Source organism: Ailuropoda melanoleuca, chromosome 10 (assembly GCF_002007445.2).
Source record: "Ailuropoda melanoleuca isolate Jingjing chromosome 10, ASM200744v2, whole genome shotgun sequence".
In the NCBI taxonomy this organism is placed as follows: Eukaryota; Metazoa; Chordata; class Mammalia; order Carnivora; family Ursidae; genus Ailuropoda; species Ailuropoda melanoleuca.
This window is the reverse complement of record NC_048227.1, coordinates 52957820-52980428: the sequence shown is the minus strand read 5'-3', so window position 1 is coordinate 52980428 and position 22609 is coordinate 52957820. Positions and strand designations below refer to the sequence as shown.

At 34.8% G+C, this 22609-nt stretch overlaps 1 pseudogene; it reads left to right on the top strand.

Moving 5' to 3' along the window:
- Positions 1 to 2536: 2536 nt before the first annotated feature.
- LOC100465202 lies at positions 2537 to 3283 on the top strand (annotated as a pseudogene).
- Positions 3284 to 22609: the final 19326 nt, after the last annotated feature.

Below are 22609 nucleotides of genomic sequence, written 5' to 3'. Positions count from 1 at the left end.
TTTGAACAAATGTTCACACTCCTGGGACACAGTAGACCAGGTTTATTTAGCTTTAATGAAACATAGATGACAGCCAATGGAGCACACATAACAGAATAGCAGAAGTCTCCTGACTTTGAGGACAGCTTCTGATTGTATTACTTGGTAAGACAATTACTTGGTACTGAGACATATGTGATCAAAAGAGACTCAACCAAGTAGATGAGGAACTCCTCATTTTAGGGAATTGTCCTCTTTGACATCCCTTTAGGTCTTACTTTGCTGGTCACACAGCCTTCTCAGAATGACATGAGTAGCCCCTATTCTCTAGCTTAGCAAATTTCATCATTTAATAAATTTCATCATTTACTCATCAATTCTACATTATAAATTATCAATCTGAGCAGCCAGATGGCCACATGGCAACCTCAGAAGAATTGTCATTTACTTTGTATCTGATCTATTCCTATATATTGCATGACTAAGGAATACAAGGAAGATTATATAGAGAGTCAAATTCTCAGGCATTCTTGATGTTAGAGGAAAGACTACAGGACAGTTGTTTAACCACTCCTTTTCAGATCTTATCAAGCTTATGCACTGGACTTAATTGGAGATGCCTAAAGCCAATTCCCTTCTGCCAACGGCTCCTATAGTTGCTGCTTCTAATTTTCTATTGAGGTGTTAGATTGTTTTGTCTTCATACAAAGTCTATTCCCATATATGTCTAATCTGCTCTTTTCAGGTTGGAAAATGTTCTAAGGATAAAGATCTCATGCAAAGGAAAAAATTAAAAAGTTAGAGACAGAGGACCTATGCTCTAGTCATACTATTCCCTAACTTTAGAACATCAAGGAAATATGTTGAGCTCTCTGATTATTAATTATAATAATAATAATATAATTAGTATAAGAACTGGGATTGACTAGATGATATCAAAACCTATTTACAAATCAACTCTTTTTTTAAAAGATTTATTTATTTGTTTGAGAGAAAGAGAGAGAGAGCCCAAGCAGGAGGGGGAGAGGGAGAGGGAGAGTGAAACCCAAGCACACTCTGAGCTGAGCACGGAGCCCAAAGTGGGGCCTGATTCCATGTCCCCGAGATCTAGACCTGAGCTGAAGAGATGCTTGACCGACTGTGTTATCCACACACCCCTACAAATCAAATATTCTTTATATCTCTGAGTCTACCAAAACACTCACACCGAGTATAACACTAGCTCAGAGGGAGATTTGGGATACATTCTATATAGCAGTATGTATTTTTGATGCTGATAGGAGAAAGGGAAAATCTGGGACCAAGAGAAGCAGCTAGCGTATATTTTTTTTCTATTATTTTCATTCTGAGACTCTGTAACGATTGTACACCGCTGCCCATTGCCATGTAACTTGCAGTGCTTTTCTGTGGGAGGAGTTGACCATCCTTTCCTTGTTGTGTGGCTTGGCCATGTGAATTTGTTTAGGGTAAAAATCTTTGTAAAAGTGACATATGACAGTTTTGAGGAGAGCCTTTAACAGCCATTACATGTTTCGGTAGCTTCCTTGAACTTTTCCATCTGTTCCAAAGCCAACATGTTCCAGTAGTGTTGATCCCATTGAAGGCATAGAACACAAAAGCACAGCAAACTTGCAACCTACATGTAATGAGAGAAAATACACCTTTGTTTTGAAAGTCACTGAGACTAGAGTTGTTATCAATTCATGAATTCCAGATGGTTCAATAAGCAATATCAGAAACCAGATTTCTACACGGCAACATCTAAATAACTTACACCTCAAAGGAGATTCATGTGTGTATCTCATTTTGTGGAAGTATTTAAGCCTGTGTAATTTAACCTCCCCCAAAATATATGTGTGCATGTATCTGAACATAATAAACTAATTCAGCCTGACACAAGAACATAAAGTAAAATTAATATTTGATATTTTAATACATCAGATGAAAGTAAGATGCATCAGCTGACTGTAATTAAATTTATATTACTTATCTATTTGGATTTGGTGATTATCAAAACACTGCATACTAAATTGCTAAAATTGTATGGTTGAAATAAACTCATTTGACGATTCCTTTACTGCACAAACTCCTTAATATCATCCCCAAAATTGTCGGTAGCATTGTTATTGTCATGGTTCATGATAGGAACTGGTTAGTAATAGATTGTAATAAAGGAATAAATGATATATTGAGTAATCAATTTCAGAATTCTTTCTAGGACTCTAAACCTTACTCAAATGCCACATAGAAAGTAACATTGAGCAAATATTAGCAATGATTTTGAAATCATTTAAAATTCATTTTTGGATATTTTTTCCAGATTGATTAGAAAAATATATGACCAAAATACTATTCTCAATGAGGTCTATAAATGTAGATTTAACCATTGTATTCATTTGCTTTATTTAAAGAGAATTAATAAAAGAAACAATGAAATATTGCTAATTAGGTTAGGCTCTGGCTTCAGGCCAGTGGAGGGTGAGACGGCCTGGACAGCAGCCCCCATCCTGTGCCTTGCTGCCCGGCCGAGGTGCACAGAGCCCGCAGAAGCGCCCAGATGCAGGCCATGAAGTGTGTAGTGCTGGGAGACAGAACTGTAGGTAAAACTTGCCTATTGATCAGTTACCACAACCCATGCATTTCCTGGAGAATGTATCCCCACTGTCTCTGACAACTACTGTGTCCATGTTATGGTAGATGGGAAACTGGTGTATCTGGGTTTATGGGATACAGCAGGACAAGAAGATTAATGGATTATGTAGCCCATCCCATTCACAAATAAATGTGTTCTTAATTTGCCTTTCTCTTGTGGGTCCTGAATCATTTGAAAATGTTGGAGCAAAACGGTATCCTGAAGTGGGACACCACTGTCCCAACACCCTCAACATCTTAGTGGGGACCAAACTTGATCTCAGGGAAGACAAAGACATGATTGAGAAACTGAGGGAGAAGAAGCTGACTCCCATCACCTACCTGCAGGGTTTGGCCATGGTAAGGAGGTCCGTGCTTTAAAGTACCTAGAGTCGGTGATGGGTATTAAAGGGGGCACATATTGCATGGTGCACTGGGTGTTATATGCAAATAATGAATCATGGAACATTGCATCAAAAACTGGAATGTACTGTATGGTGACTAATATAACAAAAGAAAAATCATTAAATAGATAAATAAATAAATAAATAATAAAGTACCTAGCGTACTGCCCTCTCATGCAGAGAGGCCTCAAGACAGTGATGAAGCTGTTAGAGGAGTTCTCTGCTCCCCTGGCAACAGGAAGAGGAAAAGAAAATGCCTGCTGTTGTAACTGGCTGGGGCCTCTGCTGCTGAGTGCCCCTCGGAACCTTTGTACACTGTGCTCAAAAATGGTAGACTTTGCATGCAATTCCAAGTTTTCCTGACAGAATTAGTTTTTCCATAAAACCATTTTGAACCAATCAGTAATTTTTAAGTTTTGTTTGTTTAAGTGTAAAACTTCAAACTTTCACATTATATTAAAATTTAGCACTAAAATGGCAAGATTTCTTAAAGACATATTTTTTCAAAAGCACCTATTCTCTCTCACATTAAGAGTTGTCAAAGTGCATTGTGAACTAAGTTGCATTGTTGTGCTGAGAACACTAAGCACCAAACCTTTCATGACCTTTGTCTTTAAGAAGAGACCACAGTGTCTCTTTGGAAATGCAAACACTTCCAAAGTAGTTTCGGATGTCCTTCATGAAATGTTGCCATGTAATGCACCCCTATATCAACCCCTGTCTATCCCTTAACACTGTACTGTATGTCATCATGGAATGAGTGTAATGACTCAACTCTTTAGATCAATCTTATTGATTTTGTAGTGAGATTTAAAAAAAGAAAAAAAGCAAAAAAACTTAAAAGAGTACTCTCTTTTGCTGAGATTTTGAACACACCTCTTCCTCCCTTGACCCTCTGGGGAAGTATCTGCTCTAGCCGTGGGTGCACCAGGAGTGCAGTGGAGATTATGGAGATTATTTACACTGTATTGTACACACTGTAATCAAAATGAGTAAAAGTGTCATGGGTGAAATTTTAAAAGGTTAATCTCTGTCAAATGCAAAGAAAGGTCGGTATTATCACTAAGTAGCTTTAAGCTTTCCCTTATTCTTAGACTTGCTATCCTTCCTGAAACTGGGCATTTAATTCATCTTTGAACTGGTCATTCCCATAGTTGCTAACTTAGTGCTTTTCTTGCAGAAGCCCTTCTTAATGAACAATATGCTTCCTTGTATTATAAAATCTTTCTGAGAAGGCAGTAGAAATTTTTTTTTTTTGTAGGTTAGTAAAAGTGTTTCCTCGTTACTTTATTCAAAGCTAGTAAGTGCTTTCCTTAGTTTTCTAGTAAGTTGGTGTAAAAATCATGTGCGGCAGCTTATAGTTTTTGAAGTATTTTAGATATTCCTAAACTAAAAACTTCTTAATGTCACTGTCTTGCCAAATGCTGTACCTTGTACTTGTACCTTGACTAATGCTGACCCTCCCTTTTGGGGTAACCCCGATGGACATTCGCTTCCTGCTACTCTGCCTAACTATGTTCCTTTGGGTCTGTGAGGTTCTGTAAGCCCTTGGTCAGGCTAACAATGTTCTGTATGACTTACACACTGGCAAGAAGACACCTTTCAACCACTGGAACAAAATTTTTTAAACTGACAGTTGTAGAATTGTGGAGTGTTTTACATTGATCTTTTGCTAATGCAATTAGTAGTATGTTTTGCATGTATGACTTAATAAATCCTTGAATCATAAAACAATATTGCTAATTTAAAAAATGCTAAGTAAACCTTTGTACTTAGTAGACTAAATAGAAAAATATATGTTGAGTGTCTTCAAAAATTGTCATATTGTAAAATTTTATGGGGATAATATAATCTTTCACCCATGTGTTGTTGCCATATCAAAGTATATTCTTCAGATATATTTCTAGTGTTTTTTTTATTCTTGCATGAAAGAAATGCATAGAAAAGATAAATACCTACATTATTTATTATAGTAGTTAAAAATAATTTCCTTTCCCTAAAGATGTCTACATCCTGATCCCCGGAATCTGTGAATATGATAGGTTATATGGAAAAGTTAAATTAAGGCCATAGGTGGAAGTAAAGTTGCTGATCAGCTAATCTTAAAATAGAGGTTATCTTGAATTATCTATGTGGGTCCTATGTAACCACAAGGGTCCTTAAAAGTGGAAAAGGTAATTAGAAGGGAGAGTCAGAAAGATGGCAGCATGAAGACTGGCCCAATGTTGCTAACTTTGATGATGGAAGGAGAGGGCCATGAGCCAAGGAAAATGGAACCACTAGAATAATAATAACAAAGACAAAGAAATGAAGACTAGTTGGGGCGCCTGGGTGGCACAGCGGTTAAGCGTCTGCCTTCGGCTCAGGGCGTGATCCCGGCGTTATGGGATCGAGCCCCACATCAGGCTCCTTCGCTGTGAGCCTGCTTCTTCCTCTCCCACTCCCCCTGCTTGTGTTCCCTCTCTCGCTGGCTGTCTCTATCTCTGTCAAATAAATAAATAAAATCTTTAAAAAAAAAAAAAAAAAGAAATGAAGACTAGATCCTCCCTCCAGTAAGAGTGCACCGTGACAATACCTTAATCTTAGTCAGTGAGATCTATATTACACTTCTACCTATAGAACTGTAAGACAACAAATTTGTGTCGTTTTAAGACACTAAATTTGTTATGACTTATCACAGTGACTATAGAAAGTTAATACACCTATCCAATACATCTCATTTCAATTCTTGAGCAGTATGTAATTTTATTATAAACCTGAACAAATTTTAAAGAATATAGGTCATATCAAGCCTTTCTCAGGACGTAATTTAATTAAACCATAAGCCAGTAAGAGAAAGATATATGGAAACTTTCCAAGTAATGTGAAATTAAATGATACACATCTAAGTAGTTCATGCACTCAAAGAAGAAGACTCAAAGAAAATTAAAATTACTAGGACACCTGGGTGGCTCAGTCAGTTAAGTGTCTGCCTTCAACTCAGGTCATGATCTCTAGGTCCTGGTATCAAGTCCCACATCTGGCTCCATGCTCTGCGGGGAGCCTGCTTCCCCATCTCCCTCTGCCTCTCCTCCTGCTTGTACTCTTTCTGTTTCTCTCTCTCTCTCAAATGAATAAATAAAATCTAAAAATAAAACAAAACAAAAAACCCAAAAATTTCAAAAAAAAATCAAAATTATTTTAACCAAATACAAAAAAATAAAATATCAAGTCTGTGAGATGCAGCTAAAGCAGAGACTTAAGTGAAATATACAGTATAAAAATACTTCGATTAGAAAATAGGACAAATCTGAAAAAAAGAAGAAAAAAGCCAAAAGTGAGCAGAAGGAAGAAAATCATAAGAAAATAAGAAGAAATCGATGAAAATAAAAACACAAAAACAGTACAGAAAGTCAGTGAAAGATTCTAATTATTTAAAAAGAATAATTAAATTCACCATTTCTAGCCAGACTAACCAAGAAAAACAGATAGAAAATAAAAATACCAAAATCAAGAATGAAAGAGGTACATTATTACCAATCTCAAAGACTTTCAAAAGATGTTAGGAAATACTGTTAACAAATCTATGCTCATCAGTTTGACAATTTAGCTAAAATGAACCAATTCCTCAATAAGTACAAGCTATCAAATCTCACCAAAGAAGTAAATAAACTGAGCAGTTCCATATCTACTAAAGAAATTTAATTTTTATCTAAAATATTCCAAAAAAAAAATAACTCCAGCCTCACATGCCTACACTGAAAAATACTATATACAAATTTTACATATTTTTTTAGAATACAGTACTAAAAGTGGATAAAATCACTAGTAGAAAACTACAGAGCAATAAATTTTATAAATATAGATGCAAAAATTCTCCACAAAATACTAGCAGAATACACTTATTTTTAATAGATAGATATGATAGACAAATATATAAATATAGGTATTTGCATATTTGCATATAATGAATATATATGTATGTATGAATATATATATATGTGTACATGCTAGCTTTTTCTTTTGAGAAGGCCTCCAACAAGCAGTGACAACATATAGTGATGAACACATTGAACACATCTTGTTTTCAGATCTTGGTTTCTAAATGTATTCTCCAACAAAAAGAACCAGGATTCCTTGACAAGATGACTGACTCTAGTTAGGAAAAGGAAAAGACAAGATGAACATGGAGCATCTTATAGTGTCAAGAAGTGTTTAAACAGATAAATAAATAAAAAAGGATTGGTGGCATATCAAAAGGACACAGGAGCCAACCTCGAAAGGGCTCCTAATGGCCAAAGTTGGAAAAACTAGAGCAGCAAAATAATGTTCATTATAACTCAAAGAATCAAATAAATACACATATATTCATGGGTCCAAAATAATATAGATATACTATTGAGAAATAAAGAAGTTGGAAAAAAGGCAACTCTTCATTACAAAAAAATCTCAAGTAAATATTATAGAAGGTATGTGGTCTTGGAAAATCACCATTGCCACATCACAGCAATGAGTACTGCAGGTAAGAGCTATTGATGAATACTGTATCAGCAAGCTAACAAGAGATCTGCATACCCTCAAATAAACTTAAAATATATATTAATTTATGTGGTAATTTTAACATGTATTTACAAGTTCATTAATACTCATCTTTCTGGAGATAAATTTTAAATACCTTTTCTTTGAATATTGGCTGCACTTGGTGAATTGCTCTAAAAAGTGAAGTATGTAAAGTGAAAAATTGTAACTTTAGAGAGGAGAAACCATCTTTTGTTATTTTTTATTTCATTATAGTTGACACATAATGTTACATTAGTCTCAGGTTACAACTTAGTGATTTATCAAGTTTATACATTTCACCATAAGTGTAGCTACCATCTGTCCCATTACATCGCTATTAACACTGACTATATTCCTTATGCTCCATTTTTACTTTCCTTACTTACTCATTCTATAACAGGATGATTATATCTGCCTCTCCCCTTCACCCATTTTGCTCAACCCCCACCCCTCTGGCAACCATCAGTTTGTTTTCTGTATTTATAGTTAAAATTCGCTTTTTGTTTATTTATTCATTATTTAAGATTCCATTTATGAGTGGAATCATATGATATTTGTCTTTCTTACTAAAACCTGGTATGGAATATATTTATATGTATTTATTATATATATTATGTATGTATTATATAATATATATTGTATACATTTTATATATGTTATATATATATAAAATTTCTCAATTTTGATAAATGTAGTGTTTATGTAAGATGTTAATATTTGGAGAAGCTGAGTGAGGAGTGCATAGAATCATTCCCTACTATCTTTACAATTCTTCTGCATATCTAAAATTATTTCAAAATTTATGTGTTCAAAAACAAGAACAATAACAAAAATAACTAGAAATGCAATAAGCCAAAACTATCTGGCAAAAGAACATGAAGAACAACAGTCAATAAGAACAGATTTATAAGTAATCCAGATAATACAATCATCACATGCAGACTTTAGAATAAGTATGGTTAAGATGATCAAGGAAATAAAGGACAATATAAAAAATTTCACCAAAGGACTAGAAACTATAAAAGAAAAACCAAATGTATATTTTAGAACTTGAAGCTACAGTAATTGAAATTAAAATCATCAAAGACCACATCACTTTATTCTCTGTTCCAATTTTATTTGAGTTTCCAGAGTATTTGAAATTGTTGACCAACTGTGTCTTTTAGCTCTTGCTGCTACGTGTTAATTTTGCCCCAAGCATTCTTTGCCCCATCAGTCTCTAGAGTCTCTGCCTCCTAAAACTCCTTCCATTATGTGACTTAAGCTCTATACACACAAGATTTCCAAATTTGTGTTCTATGTCATCCTATACAATTTCTTTCTTTCTTTTCTTTTTTATGTAAAGATTTTATTTGTTTGTTTTGACAGAAGATAGAAACAGCCAGCAAGAGAGGGAACACAAGCAGGGGGAGTGGGAGAGGAAGAAGCAGGCTCCCAGCAGAGCAGGGAGTCCGATGTGGGCTCCATCCCATGACTCTGGGATCATGCCCTGAGCCAAAGGCAGACGCTTAACGACTGAGCCACCCAGGCACCCCTATCTTATACAATTTCTGATCAGTTGCCTTTGAATGTGTATAGCATGCACCTCAAATTTGACAAACATTTGCTTATCGGCATTTTTCTCTACTTTTTAAAAAATTGTTTTCCCAAAAAGAAACTAAGCTCCTTGAGTATTTGTGTTTCTTTGAAACCCTAAAGTGTTTAATGCTGTGATTTGCACATAGTAGACATTCAAAATATATTGATGAATACAACTTCTACGAGGATCCTTATTACAGTTTAGTGTCACATTATTACAGTTTCAGAACAAATGCAAATATTCTTAGTATTTATGGCAGTATCAGGCTTTCAAAATTAATCTTTAATAATCTTTTTTATTATGATGACATCATTTAACTTATTAATGTTTTAGAAATGACTTACTTGGAAAGATAAAATGTCAGTTTTAAAAATCCTCTATGCAAAGCAGAATTTCTTATTTTATGGTTCTTAATTTTGAAGCTAAATAGATTATTTTCTCATGTTATTACATTTTACCATTTTAATTATTGAATGTGTTCAAAGATGAAAATGACTATGAAATGAAATGCTTTTTTTTTTCCCACAAGGAGCATTTACTGATTATTTTGCTCTAACAGGTACTTTGGGAATGAAACACAGTTATTCTGTGCTTACAGCCTGTTTGTCTTCTGAACTGCCAGACGTAGTCACCAGGCATCCACTTATGCAGCAGAGGAACTAATATTCCTGATGAAGGCAATATATAAGGCAATCTGTGTTCGTAGGGCAGAATGTGTAAAAGCAAAATGCAAAAACTAATCGAGCTAACTAGACTGTGCAGTGATGAAATGAGATGAGGTATATGAGTTCACTTTTTAACTGGGAAAGCAAGACACAAATGTAAGATAATAGAAGCATAATTATTCTCATAACTCTGTTTAATGACTTGTTGAATTTAAAAATATATCCAAATTTCTTATTAAATGCTATGCGTTGATAACAACTTTAAAATTTTTCACATGAGAGAAAGCTTGAAAGAAAATGGTAGTTCAGAACATTTAGTACCTGAAAGCCAAAAAATAAAAAATAAATTTAAAAATTTTTTAAAAATGTGGGGGAAGAGAGAATAAAGGAGAGGGGAAGGGGAAAGGGATAATTCCTACACAGGACCCAAGACAGTATGGCTGAAGTTGAAAAGCAAACTAGCACAAAAATTTCATTTATTATTATTATTTTTATTATTATATAAAGCAGTCAGTTGAGCTCTAATGAACTTAATATAAATACATGTATTCTATACAAGTCCCAGTGTACCTCAGCACTGTAATCAACCACCTCACATTTCTCCATTGAAGGATGAACAGCATTTTCAGAGCTGTTTAAATTCTAAAAAAGAGGACGCAAAGTTATAGATTGGTAATACATTATTCAGAATCATGAATTCAGAAGAAATCTTTTGAGTACACCTTGAGATCTGTGTTTGCGATTAGATTATGATGTGGTTTAAGGTCAACCAGCATGCTTTGAAGAAATTGATCCAAATGCATGTATTTTACTGTTCTTTTCTCCATGTAAATTGCCCTGCATTAACTTCCATCAGATTGTTGATTTCTATGTAGGCAGCTACTCATCAACAGTTTTTTAAACCATAAGATCATAGGAAGTATATTAGTTTAAAAACATGTCAACACAACTTTAATCTCCTCCACGCTTTATTCACACTTTAATATTGCTTCACAATATTAAAAATCCCAAAAACCTTGTTTTATAATATCACCCAACTGAAAATGCAATGGAAAAATGCATTCCTTAGTCTTAGTATTAAGACTTTGCATGTTAGTCCCGATACTTGTTCATTGCTTTATAATAGAGATCATGACAATAACAATTTCAATAACTTTTATTTTCTTGGTGGTCTTCAAAGTTTGAAGCATTATGAAAGCATATGGAACATTAATATTTCAACAAGTCTGTTTTTTTCCTTCACCCAGATATTCTTTGTACATCCAAATAATTTTTTACCTTTAATGTAGTGAATATATTTCAACCATTTTAATAATATTTATTTGGGAGTGGTCTAATGTAAATACATCCAGCTAAAACAGCCCAAATATTGTATGTTACCATCGTCCTCAAAATTGTTCTTTTTTTTTTTGCTTTAATTTTGAAGAATCGCTTCTGCCTGCATTTATTGGGACTTTAGTTTTTGTTTTTGTTTTTTACGATATTATTTATTTATTTGACAGGAGAGAGAGAGAGAGAGATAGAGAGCAAAAGCAGAGGGAGCTGCAGGCAGAGGGAGAAGGAGAAGCAGGCACCCCACTGAGCAGGAAGCCTTCCTTAGAGATCAATCCCAGGACCCTAGGATCAGACCTGATCCCAAAGCAGATGCATAACTGACTGAGCCACCAAGGTGCCCCTAGCTCTTTTTTTGCTTTTTTTTTTTTTTTTTTTTTTTTTTTTTTTGGNTTTTTTTTTTTTTTTTTTTTTTAGTGACCTGTATAAGTGCTAAGGCGGGGCACAGAGACACAATGCCATATAGGAAAAGAGCCATACATTTGGAGTGAAATGTGTTTGCCTCTTAACTGTGAAATTTTTAGCCACATTAACTTATGCAGTATACTTAAGTTCTAAAAACTCAACTTCCTTAGATAAGATATAACACAGTTTACACATAAAAAATATAATTATGACTTCTGTATGAATCACTACTTTAATAAGCACGTAAGCTATACACATAAAAGGGTTTTTACTTACAAAAGCCTAAGAGTACATATAACAATATTTAATAGATTAGGCTGTGGGAAATATATTTATATGTCTGTAGTTTGTGCATTAAAAATAAAAGTGGATAAAATTAGGCATTAAATGTGAAATGATAAAATAGTTAAGACTCTATAAATTAGTTCATATTGAATTCACTGATAGACACTAAGCATATTAACTAAATTCCATTGTTTTAGGAGTACTAACTACCTTGCCAAGAGCTTTATTTTTAATTTGTAGCTAAAATAATGCAAGTTTGCAGAATTTCATTTGAAATGTGAAGCAAGGGGCGCCTGGGTGGCACAGCGGTTAAGCGTCTGCCTTCGGCTCCGGGCGTGATCCCGGCGTTATGGGATCGAGCCCCACATCAGGCTCCTCTGCTATGAGCCTGCTTCTTCCTCTCCCACTCCCCCTGCTTATGTTCCCTCTCTTGCTGGCTGTCTCTATCTCTGTCGAATAAATAAAAATAAAAATCTTTAAAAAAAAATGTTTGAAATGTGAAGCAAGATACAATTAACAGGGGAAAATACGTGAGCAAATTAATGGTTGTTATCATGAGGGATTTAATCTTCATGTTCATTTAACAATAGGTGATTATTTTGTGTCTAAAATTTTACTGTGATAAAATATTGGTCCTGAGTATATAAAATAAGGAATTCATACTGTTTAAACTAAAATATTATGATTTGGTTATACATTGACACTCTTCCATGTTATATTCTCTGACCTTTGTGTGAGAAAGTAAAAAGTCATTTCAGGCTTAAAAAAAATTCATGTGGTATTAAGTACAATTTCAGTACTTTCTAATATGTCTTCTAGGTAGACTTGATTTAAAAGGAAAGAAATATTTAGATAATTAAAGAAATATATTAAGTTGATACACAGACACTACATCAAAATTAGTTCCATATAGTCACTGCACATTGAAAATACATAGAGAAAAAGAGGAATAAAAGAGATATATGCTAACATCCCAGGTTAACCTAGAGTAGATGTCGATTCTAATAATGTCTCTATTCAACTTCCTCCACTTGTACCACTTGCTTTCAGTCTACAAAAATTAAAGACAATTCCATGATTAAAGGATGGTAACATAGTCTGTCAAATACATTAGAAGATAAAAGCATCTACAATTGTGAAGCACACTTACTTCTTTCTTAACAACAACAACAAAACATTCGTCAGTAACATCAATATTTTAAATGGTAGTTTTTAAATATTTGCTTTCGCTAGAACAGTACAAAGATATACATGTGTTGTTGCTTCACTTGAAATGCCCCAATAAATTAAATTAGTCTCTGACCTCTTTCTTATCAACATTTCAAAGGTCATTAATAGCTCTTATTAATAAGGTAAAAGTTTAGAAACTAATACATATTGGTAAATGCATCACTTAAACATATTGGATGACATTTACAATTATATGGTACAACAAATCACCTGAATATTCTTTATCACTGTAAACTAACTTTGAGACATATTTTGGAGCATAAATGTTTTATCACATTGCCATCAATGGAAAAGCCTCTTGATGTTGAAACCACTATCTTTTTTTTTTTTAAGATTTTATTTATTTATTTGACAGAGAGAGAGAGACAGCCAGCGAGAGAGGGCACAAGCAGGGGGAGTGGGAAAGGAAGAAGCAGGCTCCCAGTGGAGGAGCCTGATGTGGGGCTCGATCCCAGGACTCTGGGATCATGCCCTGAGGTGAAGGCAGATGCCTAACGACTGAGCCACCCAGGCGCCCCTTGAAACCACTATTTAATGGCTATGGAGGTTAGTTATATCTGAGGAAACTCATTTATGCCTTCCAGGCAACTACGTAGGTGAAAAAATGTTTTATACCATTAAGTTATGACTAATTTCAATATTAGTTTTGTTCTGTTTGTGCATACATACAAACTATGTCCTTCGGTCTTTTAAAAATTGAACCAGCTGCCAGATTTATCATTAAAATATTTAGATTTAGATCAAATCTTGATTTTAAACTTCTTTGCATATTCATTTTATAGAAAATTTTTTATATTATGTTTGCCTGCTAAAGGCCACCTGTACTGAATGGAAAATACGTGAATAACATGCACAAATTGTATTATTGATCAGAGAAGGACTGAATGTGATAGACCTACATGATGGGAATTATCAGAGGAACCCACTCTGTGACAGGGCAGGATATTTTTGTGAGTTGTCACTATGGCCTATAAACCTATAGAGGAGCATATGAGAATTTCCTCCTTGGAGAACGCAAGGCACACAGACAATTTTTTAAAACCTCACATTGGGGGCGCCTGGGTGGCTCAGTCAGTTAAACGTCTGCCTTCAGCTCAGGTCATGATCCCGGGGTCCTGGGATCAAGTCATGCATTGGGTTCCCTGCTCAGCAGGGAGTCTGCTTCTCCTTCTGCCTCTGCCTGCTGCTCCCACTGCCTATGCTCACTCTCTCTCTCTCCTTGTCAAGTAAATAAATAAAATCTTTCAAAACCAAACAAAACAGAAAAACCTCCAAAAACAAAAAAAACCCTCACATTGGTTTCAGTACTTCTATACAATGAGTCATTGCCCTAAAACACTAGTCTTTTCAAATGTTGGGGATCAAATCAGATCACTTGGAGGACATGTTAAAACACAGATTTGTGGCCCAACCCCAGGATTTCTGGGTAGAGTCTCAGATTTTACATTTCTAGGAAGTTCCCAGGCTCTGCTGATACGGTTGGTCCAGGGCCCACACCTAAGAATCACTGCCCTACAAGGTCTTGCTTTTCTAAGTCACATCCGTCCTTGTGAGACCCTGTCCAGGGGTTGGGGATGGTTTTTTCTCCATAGGTGATTCTACTCTCTGGATCTTCAACTGATATTACCCACTTAGACCTGCCTTTTTATATACTAGAAAGATAAAGGACTTACAATTTTTGCATTTTTTATTTATTTAGTATCTATGATATAGCAGACATGGGGATACTAAAGTGAATTAGCTGAATCCTTTCTTTTAACCTAGAATAACCTAGTGCAAACTAGTGGGGTTGCAAAGAGATAAAATGTGATAAAAAGAGACAAACCCATGGTAAAGAAATGTTCAAGGAATATAGAACATACAACTAATGCAACATGGAATCTGAAGCCAAAAAGGCTTTGTGAAGAGCTGAATGAAGGATTATACCTTAAAAGATGAACGACAATTACCCAGTGAAATATTTTTAACAATGGAATACTCTGTAATCGACCCCATTTTTCTGATATGTGTGAAAGAAATAAGACAAAAAGAAGTTTTCTATTATAATCTCCCCACAAAATAGTTGACTCTGGTCTATGCCTTGTTCGTTTTTTCCTTTTTATAATCTTGCCCCAATCTGAATATAAGTTTTTTGTTTGTTTTGATTTTCTGTTTGTTTTTTAAGTTGAATTTGGAGTTATATTTGTGTATCCAGGCTGATTCTAACTTCATTTAAAAAAAGTTTAAGACTATTTTTTTTAAAGATTTTATTTATTTATTTGACAGAGAGAGAGACAGCCAGTGAGAGTGGGAACACAAGCAGGGGGAGTGGGAGAGGAAGAAGCAGGCTCCCAGCAGAGGAGCCTGATGTGGAACTCGATCCCACAACACCGGGATCACGCCCTGAGCTGAAGGCAGACGCTTAAGGACTGAGCCACCCAGGCGCCCCAAAAAAGTTTAAGATTTAAAAAAAAAATTAAGATTTCTTGACTCAATCTTGGAAAAATTGCATCTTCAAAAGTTCCAAATAATTTCCTATGTGTAGTTTTTCAAATACAAACACAGAGCGACTCACTCATCTCTCATGTGGTGGGACAAATACCAGGACATGGATATCATTGAGGACCACCTTAGAGCCTACCTAACACAGTAGCATATAAGCTGAGGTCTTGCTGCCAGTGCAGAAATGAGCCATGACAAAACCAGGGATAACAATACTTCAGACAAGCCAATGACATCAGGTAGTTTGTAATAATACCATTTTAACCAAATTGTATTTATAGACTTGGGAAACATACACACAAGTATTTTTACCTGTGGCCCTGCCACTCTGGCGGTGGTCCTGTCTCAAGGTCTAATATGTTTTACTTACTATTCCCCCTCAGCTTCTTCTCCGATAATTTCCCCTGTCATAACCTCTTTCTGCTCAAGTCACCACACTTTACTAGGTTACCTTTTGAGCCAATCTGAGCTGTACTACTCTCCTTGCAGTCCACTGGGCATCTATGCCTTTCTAAACTCTGAAAATGCCAGCTGGCTGCATTCCCAAACCATATTTTGCACTCTTCTCTGATAGCACGATGTGGTGGTCCTACACGTATTTGCAGCTGAGTGATATCTGGTGCATCAGCTGTCTCTATGAATCATTCTCCTAAATTATCACTTATTTGGAACACAGGGAGAGAAGGGAAGATACCACAGCATTTCCCATGGAGTAAGACAGCAACCTTTTTTTTTTTTTTTAAAGAACCAAATTATTTTTAACTTCTTGTATTTATATACATAGAAGAATCATGACTGATATGTCAGGAGAGCAAAGTCAGTTTTCCTAATTCAGAGCATATCCTATAGATGCCAACAACATCTCTATTTAGAAGGAGGAGGTACTTAAACACTAAGACAAAAATATTCCTGTGTAGGGGCGCCTGGGTGGCACAGCGGTTAAGCGTCTGCCTTCAGCTCAGGGCGTGATCCCGGCGTTATGGGATCGAGCCCCACGTCAGGCTCCTCAGCTATGAGCCTGCTTCTTCCTCTCCCACTCCCCCTGCTTGTGTTCCCTCTCTCGCTGGCTGTCTCTATCTCTAATAAATAAATAAAAAATCTTTAAAAAAAAAAATATTCCTGTGTAACCTCCTGTTACAGTATCATAAATAAAGCCTTGATGAGAAAGTTTGGTAGAGTAAATAATTGGTAGATAGATAGACAGACAGATGCCAAAGAGATTTATCTTCCATATTTTAGGTTATTTAAAGAGAATTTCCTATATATAGAATTACTGGAAAAATATATATGAAACATCTTAAATCTCTTCATAAATATAATTTTTAGAAGAGACATTGGAAGATATCTCATGAAGAACACAACTAAAAAATAAGAACACTCAGAGAAAAAGAGAAAAATAATGAAATCCAGGGTGGTATAGTGTAAACATTCCAAAGGTAATAAAGAATTTCCACGGGACATGAGGTAGGAAAATATAAGTCAGCTTAGAATACCATTTTTAGGGGCGTCTGGGTGGCTCAGTGGTTAAGCATCTGCTTTCGGCTCAGAGCATGATCCCAGCATTCTGGGATCGAGCCCCACATCAGGCTCCTCCGCTGGGAGCCTGCTTCTTCCTCTCCCACTCCCCCTGCCCGTGTTCCCTCTCTTGCTGGCTGTCTCTATCTCTGTCAAATAAATAAATAAAATCTTAAAAAAAAAAAAGAATACCATTTTTAAAGATCACAAAATTGGAATATAATAAGTAAGAGCAACCCTCATACATTTCAAGGATGAACTTCCTTCAGCATTGGTGGAGAGAGCCAATACTTGGATCCAAACTTTCTCTTCAAATGTCCTCTTGGAAGATTTCTCTTCAGCATTACATCTTGTCCTATTTCTCCTCGTTTTGATGCAGTCCACTGTTGACAATGTTGCTGATCACTGCCTGGAATGATAGACTTTGCCTCTCAGAGGATTATACTCCTCTCCAAAGTGAGAGTTCTGTGAAAGGCAGTTTTCTCTTTTCTGTCCTTTTTCAAACTTTCTCAATCTTCTGTTTACTTTTCCAAATAATTTTATTTTTCCTCATTCAAAATTCCATATGCATATCAGTCATTTTTCCCTGACATTCCATGTTTTCTTCCACAGAAGTATTACTAATCTATAAACAAAAAATAATGGATTACCCAAAACTTTATTTCCTCTCACCAGTGTAGGCAATGGCATCAAATTTATCTTTGTATACTGACTTGCTAAGTTTTCCTTCTAATTTTAAAATCATAACAAAACTGTATCTCACTGTAACTAGGAGAGTGAACATGATTTATAATCACAAATTTAAATATAAAGAGATCCTTATTTCTGAATAAAAGCAATATTGAAAGATTCAAAAAACTTTCTAAGAAAACTAACAAGTTTACATGCAGCTGTACATGAAGAGAAGAAACATGTTCTCTAGAAAGAAAAGAAATGTTTAGGTACAATCAGTAAGAACAACTAATGTCTCAGGAAAAACAAAGTGTTTAATTTTTTTTATCTCTACACACTTATAAAAAGAAAAAAGAAGAAGGTGGGCTCTGGACGCTGCCCATTAATAAAATGAAAATGTAGAACTCTGATACAAAGCTCTGGTTATTTAACTAAACTAAAATTGTAAAATTTCTAAATATTTCATAAGGCATTAAATTGTATAATGTTAAAAGTATAAAAGACATATGTATCTGTATGAGAAACTAAACTGGTTGAAATTTCTAAAAAAGCAAATTAACATGGAAATACCATCTGGCTGAGTGATGATGTACTTCCTGTTATATGAATTCTAGAAAAATTAGAAAAGCTGACACTAAAATATGCATAATGCAATATTGTTTTGAATAATGACATTATAAATGATAGTTAACACATTTTGACTGCTTTTTATATAGCAGTAACTGGGGTAAGTGTTTTATATGTAAGTCTTGGGAATCAGAAGATTTTATATTCAAACTTCACGTATGCCATTTACTCTATATCTGAAGCAATAACTTAATACTTGTGAAAATCATCTCTAAAGTGTGGTGATAACAGCAAATAGCAAGAAGTGTGGTGTCTAAATTAGATGACACAATACACACGGTACTATCTGGTAAAAAATGTGTTCTCTTTAATTAGCATTTCTAATTTTCAGGAATAGGTTGAAGCCTATTCAATAGTTTCAATATTTATATTTATTTTAAAATTTGTTGCTACTCTAAATGTTAAAGCTAATATAAATTTTTTAAAAAGCCAGTTGCTAAAGGTTATTCAAAGGGAAATTATATAAGCAAGGATATTAGTTTATAACTATGCTATATATATTAGGTCAATACTAAATGCCTGCCTAAAAGGAAAGAAAAATAACCAAGTCTCAAAAAAAAAAAAAATGTCTCCTATGATTAGGAATGTTCAAGACATAGATAAAACACTTTTTTAAAAAGTGAAGTGATTCTGGCTTGCAATTACAAGTCTTTTGTTCTTTTTTCTTGATTCTCAGAAGATTAGGCACTGGAAAGATGAAACTTCATAACACGGGAAAATATAATTGAGACAGCAGGTTTAGAAAAAATATAGAAACAAGAAAAGATGATTTAGGCCAAATGTAACTGTCTGTCTTGAGTAAGTAAGGTTGTTCAAGAACAGAGAGTTCATGTATAGAAACTTTAACAGAGAAAATAGAAGGAGAAACCCTCATTTAATTCATTATATCATTTTACTACTGCATGCAAACAAGAAAAATACAAGGAAGCAGTTTTAATGAGAGTAACAGAGATTATTTATTTCAGTTTTTGGTTTAAAAATCATTCCAAAATGAGTGGCATAAAACAACCACCATTTTATTGTGTGGGGCAGGAATCGTGATAGAGCACATCTGAGAAGACATCTCTATTTCATACCTGGGACCTCAGTAGGAGAGACTCAAATTGCTGTGGCTGAATTGTACAACAGAGGGCAAGAGTTAGCTCAATGCTTCATTCACATTTCTGTCATTAGGCTGAGATGATTTATAGACCACAGTCAACTGTGAATGATGACCTACATGTGGCCTCTCCATGTGACTCGAGCTTCTTCACAGCATGGTGACTGACCATCTAGAGGCTGAAGGCTCCAAGAGTGGGTGTTCATGTAAGCAGGCAAAGAATAAAGGTTCAGGTAAAATGGACAAAGAATGTACACCCTTTCTCAGAAGGAGAGTAAAAGACGTAGTCATATGTTAAAAACATCATACTGCTTTGTGCCACATCCTTTCAATCTCTGATTTCAGATTTATGTGCAAAAGGCATAATATCTGTGGTATGGGTTCCCAAGTGGGTTTGATGATTTACTAGGAGAACTCACAAAACTCAGAAACACTATTATAGAAAAAAAATGTATTAACTGGCATTGGTCAATTCAGACATATATAAAGCTATGAGAATTAAATATTTAAAAGAAAATTATAATAAAATAAGATACCTTGGGCCTCCAAGTTAAAAAAATATATACTCAAATCATAGATAAAAGAAAGAAAATCACGATGACAATATTTATCTCCAGGACAATGTATAAAAAAACACAGCAGTTTAGCAATACATCTCCAAAACTCATAAAATGAGTGAGCTGAGCATTACATACTCAGTTGAATCCCCCTTTGATCATTAAGGTTACGAAGAACCACATTTAAATGTGAAGGAATACAGGGAATAATGTACCTATGAGTCTTTACTTAGGAATCTAACCTAGTGCCTAGAGTTTGGAATCCAGTGTCCATTCTCTAGTAAAAGAGACACTGGGCACTAATGACTAATTACAGGATCTGGGGCAGGTAAGGTGCAAAGAGATCCTGGGATATTTCTTACTTGAGAGCAAGTAAGAGAGCAAGGAGTAGTGAGGACATATACAAAGGATACAGGATCGAGCTTGAAGGAGTTCACGTTTGCAAAATTTGGGACAATTTGAGCATCAAGAAGAATAATGTCTTCAACTGACTGTCATGTAGGAATAAATGTGAAAAACACTGTGAGTCCATATTGATATACAAAAAGAGAGAATGGACAGAAAAAAACTTACCTGATCGCATTTGTGGTGATTATAATATCATCTCCTTATTCTGGAAATTGCTAATTAAAGGAAACAAATCAACCTCTAATTCTCATCCTTGGTTGATGAGAACAGCTCTTCTAATGTTAGAATGCCAGCTAATTAATATAGAAAAGATAACAGAATTTAAAAAAAAGAAAGCAAACATTGTAGCCCCTGATAAGTAATTGATTCAGGCCATGATCATCAATAGATGTTTCAACCATTAGATAGTCACATAGTGCTAGAATAAAACCATATACAGTTTTTTGCTCTTCACAAGCTGAAATATTTTAACGTATTTAAAGTATCTTTCAGTACTTACCTTATACACACAATAGTGTAGTTTGCTAATAGAGGGTCCACCAGCCTAATGTGTTTCCCGATGTCACGTCACCTGTGAAGAGTCCAGGCCAGATGAAGTTTCACCCGAACCTAATCAGTTCTTTAAACCCAACTTTCAATCTCATGAAAATTCAAGAGATGGAGAAATCAGTTTAATACCCAGGTGCACAATCAGACAAATCCAGACTACGTGACATTCTACAAGACAACAGCCCTTATTTCTTCAAAAGGTAGTGCCATGAGGAAAATCTAAGAGAGTGCTCTCTTTCTAGCTTCAAGAAAGCTAAAAAGTTATCCAGTGTACAATGTGTGCATGTTGAAAAAAGCAGTAAAAATGATATTTTTGAGATAATTATGAAAATTTGAATATGGACTGGATGTCAGCTGTTTAGAGAATTTAAATTTTTTTTGTTTAAATGGTATCATTTACTTAGAAAATATCCCTATTTTCAGTAGATGCTGCCAGAATTGGCGCTTCATGTACATGTGGCAAGTGTGGAAGTATGTTAAAAATGATGGAATCTTTTTGATGTGCATACGGGTGTTCATTGAAATTTTATTTTTTATTTAAATATTTAAAATAAAGTCTAACTATTAGGAAACTTAAATTTATTTATTTAAAAATGTTGAAATTAGAATATACTTGCCAGGGCGCCTGGGTGGCACAGCGGTTAAGCGTCTGCCTTCGGCTCAGGGCGTGACCCCGGCATCATGGGATCAAGCCCCACATCAGGCTCCTCTGCTATGAGCCTGCTTCTTCCTCTCCCACTCCCCCTGCTTGTGTTCCTTCTCTCGCTGGCTGTCTCTATCTCTCTCAAATAAATAAATAAAATCTTTAAACAAATAAATAAATAAAATAAAATATACTTGCCTCTAGTTTCTCAGTCTCCATACATTCTTCACCTTGCTGTCAGAATTAACTTGCTAAAACATAGGTCGACAAAGCTATTTATTCCTCGAGTCTTAGTTTAAATAACACTTTCTCTCAGAAGTTTTATTTAACTACCCAGGAATAATCTATTGCTTTGCCTTTTTTTTTTTTAATATATCCCCTCTATTTTGTGTCAGAACAACTACAGAGTTGATATTCTTAGTCTAGTTTTTAAATTTTTCTTTCCCAACTTTAATGTCTTTTGGTATGCAACTGTATGCTTGAGATTTTGTCGGCTAAAACTCAACATTTAATTTTATAATATCCAGGCTATAAAGTTAAAAATTTTAAAAGATATGACATTATTCAATATTAATATGTAGGTGTTCAATGTGTTGAACAAACATTTCACATTTTGTGTATTAAAAATAATAAGCATATTGTAATAAGCACATCTAAAATATTCTTGGGGCACCTGGGTGGCTCAGTCAGTTAAGCATCTAACTTCAGCTCAGGTCATGATTCCAGGGTCCTGGGATCCAGCCCCATGTGGGACTCCCTGCTCAGTGGGGAGACTGCTTCTCCCTGTCCTTCTGCCCCTCTCCCCTTCTTGCGCTCTCTCACTTTTAAATAAATACCTTAAAAATAAAAAAATAAGATAAAACATTCTTAAACATTTTAGCATTTTATTTTTAAGCATCGAATCAAATAAAAAATACAACTTAATTAAAAGTCACTATTAACTATTGTGTCAAATATGAAACATAAGTTTCATAATATATATTAAAAAATAAAAAATTCCTAAAGGTCT